Source organism: Prosopis cineraria, unplaced genomic scaffold (genome assembly GCF_029017545.1).
Source record: "Prosopis cineraria cultivar Desert tree isolate PC_DT_omini unplaced genomic scaffold, ASM2901754v1 PC3, whole genome shotgun sequence".
NCBI lineage: Eukaryota > Viridiplantae > Streptophyta > Magnoliopsida > Fabales > Fabaceae > Prosopis > Prosopis cineraria.
The window spans coordinates 5,446,091-5,464,710 of record NW_026555334.1 but is presented as its reverse complement, the minus strand read 5'-3'; positions in this window follow the sequence as shown (position 1 = coordinate 5,464,710).

Below are 18,620 nucleotides of genomic sequence, written 5' to 3'. Positions count from 1 at the left end.
CTAGTGTCTCTCCCACTCTCTCTCCATCTCCAAGCAACCCACATAACAGTGCCACCTTACCATCTAGCCTTCTCTTCGTCTTCATTGGCATGGTGTGGCTCCTCCCATCATTATAGCTACCTTACCCTTTAACTTGCAAAAATAAAGTTCGATTATTTCCAAATGCCATAATGTCACCATTATCAAGTCTTTCGTTCACAATTCATCGACGTTAGCCAAAGATGATGGGTCTGGTAAAGGTGATGTCATGCTTGGTCAAGCATTTGCCAAACACCGACGCTACGAGTGGTGAATTAATAGCTTCAAACTGAAATGATGATCCCGACCTTCTCTTTCTCTCTCTCCTCTCTCCTCCATGTCATGCCTATATGAACAACCATTCATATATCGTTGTTGACACCATCCCAAAGTTCATCATCGTCTCGATTGATGCTCACGTTTTAGGATAGAATTGGAGAGAGAGGAAGAAAGATGACCTACGATGGTATGGTAAGTATATGTGGAGGTAAAGAAAGACACAATGTACATGGTGTCATGAGGTAGAGAAGGATATAATGTATGATGGCCATCAACATGGGGTTAAAGAACTCACACAGTCGCTTCTAAAACTTTTCCTTCTATCTCTATTCACATTCAATTCCTACTTATGATAATCAGTACAAGCCCATGTATATGTGGCTTTAAAGAACAAAGGATGAGTCGAGCCTTTAAATCCAACATAGTATGCAAAGATTCGAGAATGGTGTTGGCATTAGCATCCAGTCTTTGCCTAATTTTTGAATATCATGAAAAGCGATTTCATGCAACATACTTACATGACTCCACATGAAGCGTCTCCTACTTTTATTCTACCACCGCTTTTGATTGAGCTTGGATTTATTACAACTATTAATAAATTTTTTGTGCATTTATAGCCTTCCAAGAAAAGGACATATGCTCTATTTTGTTCTTTTAAAATAGAGCTTGCACTTAGTTCTGGCTTTGACTGGGTTTGAACCCACTTGCATGCATATCAAGAACCCACATGCGTGCATGCTCTAGATTTTATTAAAGCAAGAGAATAGGTGAGCATGAATGGAATTGCATCTTTGTGTCACATGAGGCAAAGTAGAGGCTATTTCCTTAAGGTTGAGGATGGAGGCGCATGAGGAAGGGGGAGCATATCCAAGTAGTTTGACGATGGTGAGAGATGATGATGAAACATAAATGTTGGTGTGAAAGAGAGAAGATGTTGCCTCATGATGGTAAGAGTATGTGGGGGAGAGAGAGAAGAAATTTTTAAGTTATTAAAAAATATTTGGTGGGACCCACAATAAAATATTTTATAACAAAAAATTCATTTGTGAGCCTAACTAACAGAAAAAATAGATAGTACAGATGACAGGGTGATATATTTAAAAATTTTAGTAATTAAAGAATATAAATAACTAATAGTTGTGTTTAAAGTCATTTGTGTACTTTCATGACTAGTTCAAGGGTAAAATTAAGCTTTAACCCAATTTAATACTATTTGTACATTGTAGTGCTAGGGGTAAAATAAAAAACATGACAAACTAGGACTAACAACATGCCAACAAAAATGTTTATTGAAAAAATATCATTTGTCCTATTAATATGCCACAAAAAGAGCTACTTAACCCAAAAAAAGTGGAAGGATGAGGGAGGAAATATCTCTATTAATTTAAAGGTTCATTTTATTAGTTAATTTAGAATTTTATTTTCTCCATTTTTAATATAAAATTATTAAAATATTAAATTCAGGAAATATAATATTTTGGAAGAAAACCATTAGTTGATTAAAAAAATTATATAGAATGATATAAAAAATTTAAGCAACTTAATTAATATTAAAAATATGATCAATATATAAAAATTACAAGTAATCTATAAATTTTTAAAAAAACTAGTTTGAGCTGTTAATATTTAAAAAATAATTTATAAGTTTTGAATAAATATTTATAAATAATAAATTTGAATTATTAAATATTAAAATATTTAATATTTTAATAATATTTATTAAATTTTATTTTAACAAAATTTTAAAACTCAGTGTTTTTAAAAAAGTTTAAAAATAAATTAACATTAAAAAATAATAGTTAGAGTTTTATATATTATTGTGCGTTGATTCCACACAACAAGTGACTAGGGGAAGGGTTTTTTCCTTCTTCAAAAAATAATTCATGAGAAAACTGCTCACTTATGAATAAAGGGGTATCTAAGGCTTCTAACAAAAATTCAAGACAAAAAAAGAAAAAATAGCAATGAAAGACCACTAAAAAAATTTATATTAATTAAAAATTAATTGTTATTAAAATTTAAATGAAAAGGTTTGAATTAATTATTGTTAATTTAAAATAAATTATTGTTAAAATTTGATAAAAAGCTAACTTCAATCAATAAATATTTATTCTGATTTTAGCAATAATTAATACTTAATTGAAATAAAATTTCTCCTTGATTAATATTTTTCCTTAAAAACACCTTAACCCCTAGTTATCTTTTGTCCTTACAATTTGATTGGACTAAATTTGTCGGTCGGGAGTGGTGCTACCGGACCAGCCGCGAATTGGACAGAACCGATGAAATCATGTAAAAGAAAATTTTAAAGAAAAAAAAATTGTCTGGTTATTTGTTGCAAATTGCAATGCTTATTTAATTCTCACTTTTGAAATGTTAAATTTCTGTTTAAAAATCTATTTTTCGATTTTAATATGTTTGGTTAACATATTTTTCGTTTGAAGTAAAGCCCGCCTGCAAAAGCAAACACGCATATAATGCCTCCAACAAAGTAATGGTAAATTAATTTTTTTAACCAAAATCCTTTTAAACTAAACAGAACTTTTAGTGGATGAAATTTATTTAATTTTATTATTGTTACAAAGTGATATCATCTTTGGATATTTTTTCCTATTCTAAGTTTTTGGTATAAAAATTATTCTCATTTTCTTCATAGTTTGTGAATGGTTGAATAATTTGTGACTTATAGTAGTAGATAGTGTCACTTGTCAGTATTTGTATATTATATTATATATATATTAATTGATGATATTGATGTTGTAAAGTATTTTTCATAAAACAGTTATTTTTCAGGTGACAAGATGTAAAAGATACAAAGTCAACATTCTTCCGCATGATTAATAATAATTGTGGACCTGATTAATGTTCACTATGATTATCAATTATTAGTTGCTTTAAATTTATGTAATTTAGAAATTGTTTAAATTGGAATATTCAGATTTTTACCAGAATTGGAATATTCTGTCTTGAAATTTATTGTTAGTAGCTTTTTTATGTTATATAATATTTTAATATGAAATAAAATATATTAGTTTATTAATTATTGTTTTAATTAATTACAGTTAAATTAGTAAACTTTAAAGTAGTTACTTGATCGATTCAATTTAAGGGTCCTCAAAATCAGACAAAGCAGATTAAATTAATCTGAATGGAGAAAAATTTATTTTAAGTAAGATTTGGTTGGGACCCAATTGGTTTGATTTGATTTCCTGTTTGTTTGAATTTTAATTGATTTGAACTGAATCAAATGCTCAAAACAATCGCCATTCTTTTTATTTTGATAATATTAGCAATAATTGTGTCATTTTGGATATATTTTGTATATGAATATTATGTTAATGACAAAATTCAATGCTAACGGGTTGTTGTGGCATAAGGAAAAAATTTATTGTTATATTCTTAGAAACTTGATTTCCAAATATATTAATAATTTTTTATTTTCTAAAAATGCCCTTAACATGAAATTAAGATTAATAGTGTATAAAGTATCAATTTTATTTTGAGAAGTAAGCACATATGTTCAAGGGCAAATGAGCAAAAATAGGGTACCAAGTAGACAACCAAAAGCATCCGATAATTTAAAGTGAGAAAAAAATAAAAATATTCATAATGTTATTTAAGTTAGTGTAAAAGCGATCAATTTATCAAATGCCTCAATCGTTTGTTAGTTTTAAGTGTTAGAGCTAAGTGTGCTTACTAGTTATAAAAATGACCTCTTTAACGGTTCCATGTAAGCTGGAGAAATTTTGACCGTTGCCATGTGTGAGTCTCCTTTCCCATCAACACTTCTTCATTCTTCTATTGCCATTGAGTTCTTGTGCCCATAACCAAATTTGATCATGCAAATTGAGATCTTCTCCTATCATCAATTTCACGCATGCTTCTTCTTCATTCTTCTTCTTTGTCTTCCTCAACTACATTCACGCCTCTATTTGACTACAACTCGAGAATCTCAAAACTAAGCTTTGTGGATTCTTCACTGTAGTTTTATGGGGGCTTGGCCATTGAAGATCCAAGCTCAAATCTAAGCTTTCTTGGTTTGTTAATATTCTTCAATCATACCCATGGTATTGAAAACCAGACCGGACCGGCTGGGTCAACCCGAAAACCGGTGAATCGGTCCCCTGTCCGGTCTGGGTTTGCTCTTAACCCGGTGAGGGAGTAAACCGATATAACCCGGTCAACCCGGGTTCAACCTGGTATAACCCGGATAACCCGGTGGGTTGACTGGGTTAACCGGGTTAATATTTTTTCAAACTTTTACCCCAAAACGACGTCGTTTTGAATTTTTTTTCATTGTTAATTTTTCAGAGCTCTGAGTTCGAAAAAAAGATAACAAAAAAAAGTAAAATTGAAGTCAAAAAATGAAAAATTAGAGATAGAGCATGCTAAGTCCAAAAATATAGTATTTTATTATTGTTAGACTTTTGAGTGGTTAAGTTTGGTTGAATATTTTTATAATTAATGTCTTTTTATTTAAATTGTATTATTTTAATCATGATCAGTTTGCCACCGGTTCAACCCCGACTGAACCACTAACCCATGACCCAGTACCATGACCGGTTTAATGACCGGTCCGGTTTTACGTACCTTGATCATACCACCCCAATCGATGCTTCACTTGCTTCTTCTCACTATCACCCAATCCCAATCTGACAAGCTCTTCGATGACCCAAACTTCTTTATCACAGTGACCTTCTTGTGGTCACCTACCAACACCGTTGGCTCCTAGTGGCCCTCCCTAATGCTGTCACCTCTAAGCTTTGTTCCCAACACCCTGTCACCCCCCAAGAATGTCTCCACGAACTACTCCACCATCACTTTCAAGCTCACCCACCAACTCTAAATCTTCAATGGCGAGGCTGAAAAACACATGCGGTGACTAGCACAGCCTCCTATTTTGCCTTTCCTACCTTCATCGATTACTGTGCTTCTGTTGTGGCTGACGATGAATATGGCTTCAGGTATTTTGTCTGCAGTTCACTAATGTTACTCTAGCACCAAGAAGTTTGATTTCTCTATCCTTGATTCCCTTCTTCGATTTCCCCCTTTCACTTTGATCTACTTCAATTCTTAGATTTGTGATTTTCTAGCCCATGATTTCTTGTCTAAACTTGTACAATTTTTTTTTTTGGATTGATTGTTATTGAGTTTTGGATTGATTATATTCTGAGCAATTTTTGGTGGCTTGCTAATGCTTTCCCTTTCAATAATAATAGTGACTCAACCTTTCCTAGCCCACAAGGATAACCCATGTGCTAACTACACAATCAAGGTTTGAAGGATTTATGGTCATTGTTATATCTATTAAAGTAATGTTATGAGTATTTTTATCATTTTTCTCATTTTAAGCTACTAGTTACTTTTAATAGACGACTTTGTGGATATTATTGTCTTTTTGTCATATATTCAAATCTAATTTATGAACCATTACTTTAAAAGCATTGATACTTCAAATTACCTCATGTATTCATATCGATATCATATTCAATACTGATACTTCTTCGATACGTATCCATAATGTATTGGAATGTTATTTTTAATTTAAAAAGTTTTAATTTTTGATATATATTCGATACTTCTAGATTGCGAGTTGATAATTCATGAAAATTTTTAAGAAATTAATTTTTGTTAAGATTACAATATTAAAATTTTGAGAAAATATAACTTTATATCCTTATACTTTACTCACGTTTGCTATTAGTTCCTATACTTTTTTTTTTGTGTTTTTAATCCCTATATGGAGAGATCTAAAACAATAAAAAATAAAAGTATAGGGACCAAAAACACTCAAAAAAAAGTATAAGGATCAATAATAAAATGCAAGCAAAGTACAAGAACATAAGTTATATTTTCTCTGAAAAAATTTATTACTAATATCTTTTTTTGGGACGTTAGTGGAGATGAATGTGATGACCTTGATGGTATTGAAATTTTAGAAATAGTAATTTTATCTCTTAATGAACTAGATATAAAATAAATCATTTTTGAAGATGATGGTTAAGGAAGAGAAGATATTGATACTATATCTATTAAAAGGGAATTAATATTATTATAAAAGATTATATATGTATGCTAGTTTGGATATTTGCTAAGATTATATTTTTAATGCTTTTATGATTTTCTTGTTAATATGTATGTGTGTATGTAAAAAACATATCATATCCCATATTTTAAAAATGGAAGTTTCGACATACCAGATACGCGTATCAATATCTATGCACTATAAACTATCATAATATTGTTCTCAGTTCTCACTAAAAAAAAAAGTTTAATTTTAGCATGATAAAAAAAATTCAATTTTTAGGTTTAAAAAATAATGCCAAGTCAAACTGACTTCAAAGTTCAAAATCAAACCAGACTGATGAATATAATAGTATCACCAAATCAAGTGGTTTACAGTGATTTTTTTGTTTTTTTGTCAAAAATTGACGAAAATGACAAAAGTCTTCTCGGTAAAACGAAAAAAAATAACAAAACTGTTTTTACCTTTTTTTCCTCTCCATATTTCATCTCGATCTTTTAAAATCGTGATGAAAAGTACTGACAAAACTTTTGGAAAATATATATCTTTTGCATTACGCGTTTTTTGGCTTCTGCTTTTTATTGCTGAAGAAAAAAAAAAATTCAACATCTTTAGATGCAAAGTGAAGTTGTTGACCCAAATCAATCAATTTTCCAGAGACTGTGAAAATAGCATACCTTAAATTGCATGAAATAAAAATTCAATAGAAAAAGCTAACTGTAAGAAGTCGCGAAACTTGGTTACTTAATCACAATAAATTATAAACATGAAGATTTATTTTCAAGTAAGAAAATGGCCCTAATAATCTTAACTTTTCAATATTTAAGTTTGAAAAATACAAAAATAGGTCCATTATGTAACATCTAAAAGCTTTTCCTTTGATTTATTAATCTAATGAAGGATAATTATATAAATTTAAGTATAATTAATTTTGAAGATAGTCAGAGACGACTAATAGATCTATTGGGTTGACTTTAGCCTTTGGATTGGAATTTGAAAGTGAATTGAGTCACATGAGCTCAAATTATAGAAAAAAAAATTAGAATTTGGCCCACCATAGCATAATGCATTTACATCATAGCATAATGTCAAGAATCAACTTTTTTAAAAATGCAAAAGAAATGTTCAAAATAGAGAGAGACTAGAAAACAGAGAAAGGTGACAGAGAGGGTATTTTCTCTACTAGACCATCAATTTTTGGACATTTTGGAGGTAATTAGAGTTGGATGTTACTTAGGTATGCCTTCCTTATCTTTTCTCTTTTATCTACACTATTTAGAAGTAAGGTTTGGGTTTGAGAAATTAGGATTTTCAGACCTAGAGCTATGAATCTGAACCCACTGATCTAAATGAGATTAATGGGAGTTGTTTAAATATTTTACACATAGTTTATAAATTTTGACAAGGTTGTGAGCTTGGGTCATCTATTTCAAATGAACCCTAGACCTTTTAAAGTTTGATTTTGGATTGTTGGGTATTATATTAATAATTATTGAAAGCTAAATAGAGTTAATGAGAGTTAATAAATCTAATAGTTATGCTTAAGTGCAGGATATTAGAATTTTGGATAATTAAAGTGTTAATTAATGAAAGTTAAGAGTATTTATGATGATATTAATGATGATTAATATGATTAGTTGTAGATTAATCATCTTGTACACCATTTAAGCTTTGATATAGCTTGTGAAATACTTTTATTAAGGAATAAACCCTTGACTTCTCAAAAGTTTGAGATAATTAGGGAAAAGTTAGTTTGTGCATTTGTTTGTTAATTAGTTATAGCCATATGTAATTGAATAAAAAATATGAGTTTATTTTTAAATATATGAAAGAATACAAATTGTGACATAGGGTTAATATTTAAAGATTTTATTGTGAAAAAGAATTTGATTATGTGAAATTATTTTTTATATTTTGTTTAAGCATGATTTGAAGAAAACATGGACCTATGGAAGTGATGAAATTATGATAGGAATATAGAAGAGTATGAGAAGTAATGAGTATGACACGTGTATGCCATGTAAAGAACTCGATGCATAATTGCATGTATTATGTGTTAACCATAATTTCATCGCATGATCATATGAGGTAGGGGTTTCGCCTATAGGGAGAGAAGTAAATATTATAAATTTATGTGGTAAGGCCACTATTCAGAGCTTGATAGCTTGCCTCTTTGTTTTATTATCCCACTTGTTGTTTGAGGGATTGTCTTACTTGTTTATTGAGATATTCAAACCTAACTAATTTTCACCGGTTCACGACAAGGCTAGATTAGAGATATAACACCCCATGATTGTTAATATTAGGAGGAAACCGTGACTCACAAGTAAGTGTAGTAGCCTTAGTCAGACAGTTTTCTCACAAGTAAAAGGCTTGGTAGTTTAATGACAAGGACAAATCCTACTAAAGACCCACCAATTTCATATCAGAGGTATCAAGAGGGTATAAGATTGGCATTGATCATGCATATCATTATATAGCTATATGGTTGTTATTTTTGTAGTTTTGTATGTTTTATTAAAGGCACATGATTGTTAGTGTTGTGACCCTTGCATGCTAAATAATCTAATATCACATAATTGTTAGTTTTGTGACTATATAAATTAAGTGGTTTAATATGTGAATATGTTTCAATTGAATTTGTCATTTGTATCACTATGATTAATCAACATGTGTTTGTATAAGCTAGATTAACCTTAGATGTTGAGTAGTTGCACTCACCTTATCACCTATCTTTCTTCAATATTATAGGTACTAGCTTATCAGGACAAGACTGAGGAAAACTGTCAAAGGCTTAAGATTTCTATTCTAGATTTGTAAACCTTGTTTATTTGAAGAGTTGATGTGTATAATTTTTCTTGATAATACCAACTAGGAGATTGCATGTTTTTGATTACTTGCACTATTTGATTCTTGATCTAAGTTGTATATTTTAGGCCTAGGTTGTATCTGAATTAAATGTAAAATCTAAATAAAGCCAAAATACTAGTCCAAGTAAGAAGTTCTTATATTTGTGAGTGATGGTGAATTGAATGTGGAATTTCGTGATTAAGACTCCCCCTATTATTTTTAAAATTAAGAGGTTGAGCATTAAAAATGTATTACACATATTATTAGAGTACTGTGGATTGCACAGGTCTTATTGATTCTATTGAGTATAGTCTAGGGTGGTTATGAGCTTATAGCACTTGGTTATAATTTCGGACACCTTAGTTATATTTTGAAAGCAAAAATGAGTGAGTTTATATTTTGATGTCCAACTTTTAATTAAAAAATGATTTGAATGTAAAATAAGTATAATTAGCTAGAGCTCGAAAAAAGCTTTCTGTAGATACCAGATCATTTCAATTGAACATCGGATAAAAAAATAGAACATGTTGGAAGTTGGCCTAAAAAATTTATCATGATAGCATGGGCTCTGCATTTTACGTCGCAACATAAAAGTTTATGTTGCAGTGTATTGTACCATAATTATTGTTTTTGGCTTTTTTTGACCCTAATTTGATTTATTATCTTACCTTATATGGTTTTAATGCTTTTGTATACATGTTTTGCTAATTTTATTTTTTAAAATGATTTTATAGCATTTTAAGTTTTGAAAAGTTAAGATCCAATTTATGTAAATTTTTCAAAGTTGGTAATCCATTTGGATTAATCCCGTAATTACCTCAATTTTAAAGTTAATTGTAAATTAGTTAGGGTAACCTTACACATTACTTTATTATATTTTGTTTTTAGTCTCTATAGTTTTATTTCATTGTTCTTAATTCCATTAATTTGATATGTCTTTAACGTTAGTCTTTATAATTTTTAAAAATGCACATAAAGACTACAAGCTAATGCCAATGGAGTTAAATTTTCTAGCATGTATTTAGCTTTGTTAACTTTTTTGCTAACATATACTTAATCTTGCATTCCTCTTCTGCGTTCTGTAACATTCTAATTTAAATTTTAATAGTTAATTTGGGTTAATAGAAATTTAAAAAAAATATTTAGAGGTAAGCAAATTAGTAGAAAATGATTATTAAATCTAACTTAGGATATAATTCTAAATTAATTTTTTTAAAAAATTAATTAATTAATTAAAAAATATTATTAAATTATTATTATTATTATAAAAAAAGAAAAGGTATAAAAACAAGAAAGGAGAAGAACAAGAAAACTTTCGGCGCCGAATGAAATCATCACACATATAAAATAATAATAAAAAGAAAGAAAAGAAAAGAAGAGAGAGGAAAGAGGAAAATAATAAAAAAAATGTGGGACTCACAGTATTTTTTTTTAAAAAACCCAACTCTTTCCTTCGTTTCTTCATTTCTCCTTCTTTTTTTAATTTCTCTTCATGCGCGAACAGAGGGGGCGACGGTGCGCAAGTTCGCCGATGCTGGGTTTTAAGGTAAGAGTTTTTAATAGAATATTTAGGGTGTGATTTCAAGTTTTTCAAGACTAAGTAAAGTGATCTAAAATTTGTTCTTAGCCATCCTTCCTCTTTGGTTTCTGAGTTTGTGGTGGTAGAAAATTTAGGATTTAAAAAAGGGATGAATTTATGTTGAATAAATATGGTTTTTGAGGTTGTTAGTAGTATAATAAATATTCTAGAGTATAAATTTATTGATGATATTTGAATTTGTGGCTTAAGGATCAAATCCTAGAATAAATTTTTATTAAATCTAAAAATATATGTTAATTTATTGAGGTTTAGATGATTATTTGGGATGAGAAATGAATTATTATGGCTATAGGATTATGATTCTAAGCTTGAGACTCAATTTTTAATTTTTGAGTATTTTAGGTGCGAATTTATGAAATAAAAAGAAAATAATAGAAATTAGTTTAAAATTTAATTTTTAGATTTTTAATGTTTATTGATGAGTAAAAGAGGAATTAAAAATTTTACTTAATAGTATTAACTCTAGATTTGTATTAAGATTGAGATTAGGAATTATGTTATATTTTTAATTCTATTATTAGAATTATTTTATTAGTTTCAATAATTGAAACTAATATTTATAAATAATATGTTATTTGTAAATTGTGTTGTTGGTGAAGATTGTGGTAGGAGAGAAATTTGTAAGGAATAATTTATTGAAAAAGCCACGAGGTAACCATGCTTTTAATTTGTGATTAGTGTTACTTTATGTTAATTGGGTGATTATTGAGAAAATTATGAATTTTGTAATATTGTATAATTGTTCAATATTATTATGAATTTGTTTGATTATTGTGGGAGGTGTTGGGAGACTTGCTAATGTTGTTGTATTTATGTGCCACGTGGTACGCTCCTATTGGAGCTCAATAGGTGGCTTATAAGGGCTCGGGCTAATCTGCCTTTAGTCGGGTAATTTAGCACCGAATGAGGGTTACGGCTCGAGATTAATAAAGGAATATAAGGATGGTTGTTTGTGTGTATTGTAATATTTCTTATATTTGTTGGAATTATATTATTTTTAATTCTCACTTAATAAGCACACATTTAACTGTTTGTATATACTATCATAAATTAGCTATGGTTACTGGGACTTTTGAGTCTCATTATGTGGTTAACAATTTTCAGGAGAAGAGCTACGAGTGACACGTGGAGGAGTTCCAGAGGCTTAGTGGCATAGATTGTAACATCCTAATTTTTTTTAGATAAAAAAATTGTTGTGAAATTTAAGTTTTTATTTAAAAAATAATAATAATAGGAATTTATATTATTTGAGATTATTTAGAAATAATAATATGGTTAGAAATTTAATTATGAATTAAAAATTTAGGTTTAAAATTATATAAAAAATATTTTATTAAGATATAATTTTAAGATTTAAAATAAAAAAAATTATGTGCGTATGTGAGTTAAAAAAAAGAAAAGAAAGTAAAAAAAGGGTACTGTAGAAGTCCCACATCGATTAGATGTGGGAAGGTGAGGTCCCTCCTCATATATAAAAGGAGGAGGCACAGGCGAAGAGGAGCAGAGGGAAGAAAAAGAAAAGTTTATGTAATTTGTGAAAATTACAACTAATGACCCAAGATGTAATTTGTAAAAATTGCAAGTAATGACTCAAAAGTTTGAATAATTAAATTCAGACCTATAGTTTTTTTATATAATTTTGGGACCCACAATCTCATTTTTATATTATTTTTCTCTCTTCCTCTTTCTCGCAAGGGGGGATTATTTTCTTTTTCTTCAGGTATGTTCTAATTTTCCTGTTTAGATTAGCATTTAAAAATTTATTTAATTATAAAATTAATTTTATAGTTATTTTCTAAATAATATTAGCTTTTTAGTGATATGATTATTTTGTAGGATAGAGTAAATATTTTGATTAGGATTTTTTTATAGGATAGTTAATTTGATGATATGATGGATTAAAAATATAGATTAAAACTCTTAGGGATATAATAAATATTATAGAATATTTTTTTGAGGTTGAAACTCATGTTTAAGAATTTTTGAGTTAAAATCTAGATCTATATGGTTGAATTTATGTAGAATCTGAGATGTAGGGATGAACCTCTGATTATTAAATATTTATTTAAGTATGAATAGATATTTTTGAGGTTATAGAAAGGTAATTTGAGGTTTAAATATGATTTATTAAGGTATGAAAATTTTAGAAAAGAATTTGAAAAGTTAAATGAGGCATAAATCTTAAATTAGTGTTAATATGGATTATAGATCTAAGACTTTCTAACTCTTTAAATTAGAGTTATTTATTTTAATGTAAATTAATATATAGTATTATGAAATAACTATGTAGATTGTGTTGACAAAGATAGTGGTGAAAGAGGAGTTGTGAAGGGAAACTTGTTATTCAAGACACAAGGTAACCATTAGTAATGTGTTGTGATGAGTGTGTTTGTGAATGGTTATGTGTTGTTTTGTTGTTTGGAAAAACTATGAACTATTGAAAATAAATACTGTTATATACTTATTTGAAATTATTGCCAAGTGAGTCAAAAATTTATTTTTGTTTATCATGATGAGATATTATTATTCGGATATATTCCTGTTTGGATATTTGAATGATGCATGACTTGTTAGGGTATTTTAATATATGGTGTTAATGAAAATTTCTGTTCGATTAATTATTACCATGTGGTAAGCTCACATTAGACCCAATGAGTGGCGTGTCGCTTGGTCCAACTCACCTTTGGCCAGGTGATTTGGCGTCCGAGCATGACAAAAGGAGGATATAAGGTGCAGTCATACAAATTAAATACTTGTTCGATTTGTTTGAAAATATTGTTCGGTTAAATGTTTTGTGTGCCCACTTAGTAATCGCATGATTAGTTACAACCGTATGCATCATTACATATTAATTTTTGGTTACTGGGACTTTTAAGTTTCATTCCCCGTGGTTAATATTTTTATAGGAGCGAGTCCGACAGAGAAAGCACCAGAGGTGTAATTATGGTGTATGAGACACCATCTTTTACGTTGCCCCTTATTTTAGATTATACAATATATCTTGTGCCAACTTAGGACATATCTTCTTTGTGAAGCATGTAAACTCTAATCCTTTTTATTAAAAGTATTTATATGACTAAGAGAATTATGTCTGTCCCTCTTGATTTATGATCTGATTTGAATATCATGCCATGAGGATTATGTCTGTCCCTCATAGTCTTAATTGCCTTTTTAGATATTTTAAGACTTTTGTTATGTCTTAGATATATCATGGTAAGAAAATTTTCTACCATGATAATGGTTTTAATAATTTACGAAAAATCAGTTTGTATTTTTGAAGGTGTTACATAGATACACTGTCTCTTTTGGGTATTTGATTTATAATTTATAATGTGTTATATTGCTAATATTAGGGTCTTTTATTTATTGACAATTATATGAATATATAAATGTAATCATGCCTTTCAAACTATTTCTATTTTTGGTATACTTTGAATGACTGTAATTTTAATATTTGGTTTTCTTTGGATTGGTTAAAATGGCATGATTATGAGGTCAAATAATTGGCTTGTGTTAAAAATTGACTAAATTATTTATTTTACTTGTTGGGAGTATAAGGATGGGCAAATGTGATTTAGTTTACTTGTTGGAAGTATAAGGATGGACAAATGTGATTTAGCCTAATGGCATGTGGGAAGTAAAAATTTATCTGAAATGTTATACTGTGTGAGTTGAAGCTAATTATAAAATATTTTATATTGAAATTATTGATATAAAAATGTGTTGGGTGGTTGTAACCCAACTATGGTTGAGTTAAATTATTTAAAAAAAAATTGGTGTGTTACAATCTTGCCTTTTATATAACAACACGGCCACACCACTACCTCCCCAAGGTCTTTTGACGGTGCTGGGACCGCTCCCCTCACGGGGCCCAGATCCAGCATTCCCCACTGGTGGTACAGTGAGTATTCCTCACCCCATCCTCATGGGGGTCTTTTGGAACCTCCCCAGACTTGAACCTCCAACCTCTAGCCCCTTAACAAAGTTTAGGTTAAATTTGGTAGAGATTGGAGGTTCAAGTCTGAGGAGGTTTCAAAAGACTCCCGTGAGAGTGGGGTGAGGAATACCCACTGTACCACCAGTGGGGAATGCTGGATCTGGGTCCCATGAGGGGAAGGGTCCCAGCACCGCCAAAAGACCCTGTGAGGTAGTGATGAGGCCGTGCTGTTACACATTCTATTTAAGTCAAATATAAAAAAAAATGTTTTCATAATTTTTTTTAATAGAAGACTACGGAAAACCACATAGAGGTAATAATTAGCTCATATTTGAACATACAAAACTTCTGCACCCTAAAGGTGGTTTTTGCAAAAATCATAGTAAAACTATTTTCCCAATTACCTTTAGTTTTCAAACATACCTAGTCAATTTATTTCCCTATCATCAACATATTGTTATCATGTTAGCAAAGGAAATAGCAGATTTACAACAAAATTTACCTCCCTAAGTGTCGGTTCATAATCTTTATGTTCATGCATATTTTTAAAATTACAGACACTAATGTTGTAAACTAATTAAATTAAAGGACCAAGAATAATAAAATCAAATTATAAGAACCAAAAATAAAACTTAATCAAAGCATAAGGAACTACTACCGTGTTTTTCCTTTAAATTTTATTTCTAGGATTATATTTTTGCATTAAACAAATAATGATTCCCATCATAATTGATAAATATTTATTTTTCTATGGAAAATAAATATTGGTTTAACAACATTTGAAGTAAATTGTAAATATGAAAATCTACAACTACATATGTACCCCTCTATGCAATAAATAATATTTGAAAAACTTGTCCAACATGCCCAACCAGGCTAAACAGACTGTCAAATCTTACATAGACGAAATTAAGATTTTATTGGGAGGCAACTCACATGCTTCATTATATTTGGATCTGTACCGAACAATTTAATTATTGCATCAAAATACTCATTTATATAAGTATATAATATAACTCGTTTACTCTATAATTATTTTGTGAATTTAAAACAATTTTGGATAAAATAGTTCCCATACGTGTTTCTTATGAAATCGCTTAGATGGCATTTGTATTTATATATTTAAATTTACATCTTATATTTAAAATTTCACATTTAATATTTATATATTTAAATTTTCTATTTCAATAGTGTAAAAAATTTAAAAGAAGAGCAACGAGCTAAGATTTAAAATAAAAATAAAAGAAATTATGAATGACAAAATAGCATTTAGTTTGATACTCAAATTCATGACTAGGTAGGCCAAAAAAATAAATTATGGGTAGTTGATGAAGAATTCGAATGTGAAGGAATAATTTATGACTCAAACTCAACAGCAAAGCATGAGTCCACAACTCACTCAAATCAATCCTAGCCACATATATTGCCCTTTTTTCATGATAGGACATGCTCAATGGTGATACTTTCGAAAACCCCATAAATAGAAAAATAAGTAAAATATTCTAACTTTTTTTTATTTTATTTTAATTATATATATATATATATATTTTTTTTTTTATTCTTGAAGCCTATTCAAACCTCTGAATAACTACAAAACATAAATATCCTATCTATTTTTAAAATTTTATTTTTATTTACTCAATTAACCGTTAAATTATATTTGTTAAACCAAAATACCCCCTTTTTAAATATAAATATTATCTACAAATTATTCAAATTATCCAAAAAATTGATGCTTATATATTTTGTACTTTTTAATTTATATTTTAATTTTTTTCACTTTGTAAATATCTTTATTTAGTATTTTAAAATACATTAAATACATGAATGGGTTAAAATTTTAAATAATATTTCAAACATCGAATTGAAAATATTAATGAAATAAGATTTTTGGGCCAAAAATAAAATAAGGATTTAATATAATAAATTACTTAATATAATGTATATTTATTTTTTGAATTTTAACGAAAAATTTAAATTATTGATTTAAATAACCACATACTTAATTATTTAAAGTTTTTAAAATTGGAAGAGAGAACAAACAATTAGATTATAAGAGAAAATTAATAATTTTGAAATTTTTAACAAAATTAAAAATAAAAAATTAAGTATTTTAGAATCTTTGACTAAATATTTCTTAATGTTAAAAATTAGACTAAAGTATATGTTTTTAAAATAAAGAAGAGGTCTCTATAATTTTAACAATACAAAAGGAATGTCATTGTATTTTACTCTAAAAAATAAAACACACTAAGAATATTGACTGTGAAAAAAAATTATAAGATAACCACATACACTTCAGTTAATTGGTAAATAAGTTGTACTAATTTAATTAAAGGTCTCTAATTTGCGTTTCCAATCAAAAGGATCTTGTCCTAACACAATCTATATTAACTTGGATCCACATCAAGAGTTCTCAATGTGATGTGGGGTAATAATAACATGTTGATTGCTCGCTGCTAAAAAATAAAAATGTAATTCAACAAAGAACATTTAAAAAAATCATTTGATACCAAGCATTATCAAATACCTTAAATTCAAGGCATGTGAGATTCTAAACAAAAGCCCACAAAATAAAGGCACTGAAATTATTTCGGTCATTGAATAAGTTAAAATACCAATTCAAATATTGATAATCCAAACTATAGTCAAATTTTAGTTAGGCTGATCAAGAACAAATTATTTCATTAAATTAGTCGAGACATTTATTTAATAGTTTATTAATTCAATTGGTAGGGTTAATTGAGAGTTCAAAACTATGCAAAGAAACTAACTGTAAGAAGTTGTGAAACTTTGATACTTAACCACAATATATTGTAAACATGAAGATTTATTTTCAAGTAAGAAAATGTCCCTGATAATCTTAACATTTCAATATTTAAATCTGAAAAATACAAAAATAGGTCCATTTACTTTATTATGTTTTGTTTTTGTTGTTCTCAGTTTTTAAAATTTGATTTTGCCTGTAATGTTAGTTTCTATAGTTTTAAAAATGAACATAATGACTATGAGTTAACACCAATAGAGTTAAATTTGCCAATATGTATTTAACTCTGTCAACCCATTTGCAGACACATACTTAATCTCGCTTTCATCTTTCACATTCTATTTAAGTCAAATATAAAAGAAAATTGTTTTCATAATTTTTTATAATAGAATACCACGAAAAACCATGGAGCGGTGATAATTAGTTCAAATCATAGCATATGAAGCTTTTACTCTCTAAGGGTGATTTTGTGAAAATCATAGTGGAAACTATTTTCCTAGTTACCTTTTGTTTTTAAATATACCTGGTCAATTTATTTCCATGCCATTAATATATTTTTACCATGTCGGCAAAGGAAATAGCAGATTTATAATAAAATTTACCTCCTTAATTGCCAGTTCATAATCTTTGTGTTCATGTACATTTTTAAAAATATGGACACTAACTTGTAAACCAATTAAACTAAAGGAATGAAAATAATAAAATAAAATTATAAGAATTAAAAATAAAATTTTATCAAGGCATAGGGATCTACCATTGTGTTTTTCCTTTAAATTTTATTCTAAGGATAATATTTTTGTAAGGGTTAATAAGTATTTTAAATCTTAAATTATGATGCAAATAACACCTTAAATGTTAAATTCTTCAAATATGCGAAAACTCTCATTAACATCTAAATTTTAAGAGCTTGAAACCTCTCTATTATTTTTAAAGGTCAAGATAAATACTATGTCAGTGTGTGGTTCTATAACTATAAAAGTAATAACCATTTTTTCTAATTTAATGATAAAATTTTATATGCTCAAAATTTAAAAATTAAAAAGAATTTTTACACATTTCAAAAATTCAAACTTTAAAATATTTTTTACATAATAGTTTAAGGTTTGAGATGCTCATTAACTGGTAAACAAATAATGATACCTAT